We start from the raw sequence: 3,473 nt of genomic DNA, 5'->3' as shown, positions 1-3,473 counted from the left end.
ATACGTTTCTTCATAATCAATTCCAGGCCTTTGAGAAAAACCTTGTGCAACAAGTCGAGCTTTATATCTTACTATTTCATTTTTTTCATTTCGCTTTCTAATAAAAACTCATTTGTATCCAACAGGTTTTACACCTTCAGGTGTAAGGACTATAGGTTCAAAAACATTATGTTTATTTAGCGAATCCAATTCAACCTGAATGGCTTCTTTCCATTTTATCCAATCATGCCGATTTTTACATTCACCAAAAGATTTTGGTTCTTGATCTTCATTATCATTTATGATATCGATTGCCACATTATAAGAAAATATATCATCAATTTCTTCTATATCTTTTCGGTTCCATATTTTTCCAGTATTAATATAATTGATAGAGATTTCATGATTCTCGTCAGTTTGTGGTTCTGACAGAACATTTTCATCATCATGTGTTTCTTCAGGAACATCATTCTCTATTTTGTGATCATCATGTGTTTCTTCAGGAACATCATTGTTTATTTTGTGATCATCGTATTTCTCTATGAATTTTCTTTTTCGAGGATTTTTATCCTTGGAACCGACTGGCCTTTCCACGCTTCAGGCGTTTAATGACATCATGAGTATCTTCAATTTGTTTATTCGGAATTTCAATTCGAGCAGGGGCATTTGCAGCATGTATATATGATTTAGTTACCCATTTTGTGTCTGCAAATGCATCTGATATTTGATTTGTTATACTTTGCAAGTGCACAATTTGTTGTACATCTTTTTCACATTGTTTTGTTCTTGGATCCAGATGTAACAATGATGATACATACCATGTACTTTCTTTTTCGGTATGTTTCTGTTCTCCCCCTAACATTGAGAAGATTTCCTCATTAAAATGACAATCAGCAAAATGTGCTGTGAACACGTCGCCTGTCTGAGGTTCAAGATATCGAATGATTGATGGACTATCATAACCGATATAAATTCCAACCTTTCTTTGAGGTCCCATTTTCTTTCGTTGCGGTGGTGCAATAGGCACATACACCATACATCCAAAAATTCTCAGATGAGAAATGTCTGGTTCTTTACCAAATGCAAGCTGCAATGGGGAGTATTTATGATATGCACTTGGTCTGATGCGAATTAATGAAGCAGCATGTAAAATTGCATGTCCCCATATAGAAATAGGGAGCTTTGTTTTCATAATCATTGGTCTAGCAATCATTTGCAGACGTTTAATCAATGATTCAGCCAATCCATTCTGTGTATGTACATGAGCAACAGGATGTTCAACAATGATTCCCATAGACATACAATAATCATTGAAAGTCTAGGAAGTAAATTCACCAGCATTATCAAGTCTATTTTTCTTGATTGTATAATCGGGAAATTGATTCCTCAATTTTATTATTTGAGCAAGTAATCTTGCAAATGCAACATTTCGAGTTGACAATAAACATACATGTGACCATCGGCTGGAGGCATCAATTAATACCATAAAGTATCTGAATGGTCCACATGGTGGATGGATTGGTCCACAAATATCACCCTGAATACGTTCAAGAAATATTGGTGATTCAGTTTGGATTTTGGCTGGCGATGGTCTTATAATAAGTTTTCCAAGAGAACATGCTTTACATTGAAACTTATTATTCTGAAAGATCTTCTGGTCTTTCAGTGGATGACCATGTGTATTTTCTATAATTCTTCGCATCATTGTTGAACCAGGATGTCCTAATCGATCATGTCAATTGGTTAATATTGAAGAATTATCAACTACCATGTTTGATTCAATGGAACTTATATGTGTATAATGCAATCCAGTAGGGAGCATTGATAGTTTTTCAATCACATATTTCTTTCCTAATTTAGATGTGATAAGACACATATATTTCTCATTCCCTTCATTCATTGTTTGAGTATCATACCCATGGGAATATATATCATTAAAACTCAACAAATTTTTTTTCGATTGTGGTGAATATAAAGCATCATTAATCAAAAATTTTGTACCATTAGGTAACAAAAATTGTGCTTTACCACATCCTTCAATCAAGTCTACAGGACCTGATATTGTATTCACCGTTGTTTTTGTTGGTTTTAGTTCCAAGAAATATCTTTTATCTCGGAGGATAGTGTGTGTTGTACCACTATCGGGTATGCAAACTTCAGCTTTGCTCATAGCATTTTTCATATTTGAACTTCAAAAAAAAATATGCAATGAAATAAGATTACTGACAATACATATGTAAATATAACACATATCATAATTGTACAATAAAACATTATTATATGAATACATCAAAAATAAATTATTGTACATTTATATCCTACCATTATATTATTCATTCTCAGGGAAATCATTGAGAAAATCAGTAGCATCAATATTGTTCATTTCTATCCCACCAACATATTGATCATTTCCAGAGAAATCATTCATAAAATCAGCAGCATCAAAATGAGTTGAATCACTCAAACGGTCACTGCGTTCAGTAAAGTTGGTCTCTTTTTCTTTCCCCTTTATCGATTCTTTATAGAGCTTGCAAAGGTGCTCAGGGGCTCGACAAATACGAGACCAATGTCCTGGAGTGCCGCATCTGAAACAAGAACTTTCAAATCTTTTCGAGTGATTTTCATTAACACTCATGTTCTCATGATGCATTTTCTGTGGGTGGTTCGTAACGCCCTTTTGAGATGAGTTATAAAAATAATTATCTCTATTGTTTTCAAAACCACGACCTCGACCACGACCACGGTCAATTCCCGTCCACGTCCACGACCACGTCCTCGACCTCGACCAAAACTTTGTCTTTGAATTTGATTTTGGTTTCCAGGTTTAAATTCATTTTTACTTACAGCATTTACTTCTGGAAATGATGTTGATCCAATGGGTCGGGACTGATGATTTCTCATTAGCAGCTCGTTGTTCTTTTCCGCCACAAGAAGACAGGCGATGAGTTCAGAATATCTCGCAAATCCACGCATTCTATATTGTTGCTGTAAAGTTATATTTGATGCGTGAAACGTGGAAAATGTTTTTTCAAGCATTTCCGATTCTGTAACCTCATGTCCACAAAATTTTAGCTGCGAGATTATTCGATACATCGCTGAATTATAATCACTGACTTTCTTAAAATCTTGGAATCTTAACATATTCCATTCATCACGGGCGGTCGGAAGTATAACTTCCCTTATATGTTCAAATCTTTCTTTCAATCCTTTCCACAGAGCCATATGATCTTTTTCGATGAGATATTCACATTTTAAACCTTCATCGAGATGTCGACGCAAAAATATTATAGCTTTTGCTTTTTCTTGTGATGAAGATATACCATTTTCTTTAATGGTCTCGCTTAGACCCAATGACTCAAGATGCATTTCTACATCGAGAGTCCATGGCATATAATTTCTTCCCGTGATGTCGAGCGCAACAAATTCAAGCTTTGACAAATTTGACATGGTGGTACTAAAAAAATTACAATGCATTTTATTAGTTAATGAATATT

Source organism: Primulina tabacum, chromosome 18 (genome assembly GCF_025594145.1).
Source record: "Primulina tabacum isolate GXHZ01 chromosome 18, ASM2559414v2, whole genome shotgun sequence".
NCBI lineage: Eukaryota > Viridiplantae > Streptophyta > Magnoliopsida > Lamiales > Gesneriaceae > Primulina > Primulina tabacum.
The sequence above is the reverse complement of the archived record's forward strand: the minus strand, read 5'-3'. Positions refer to the sequence as shown.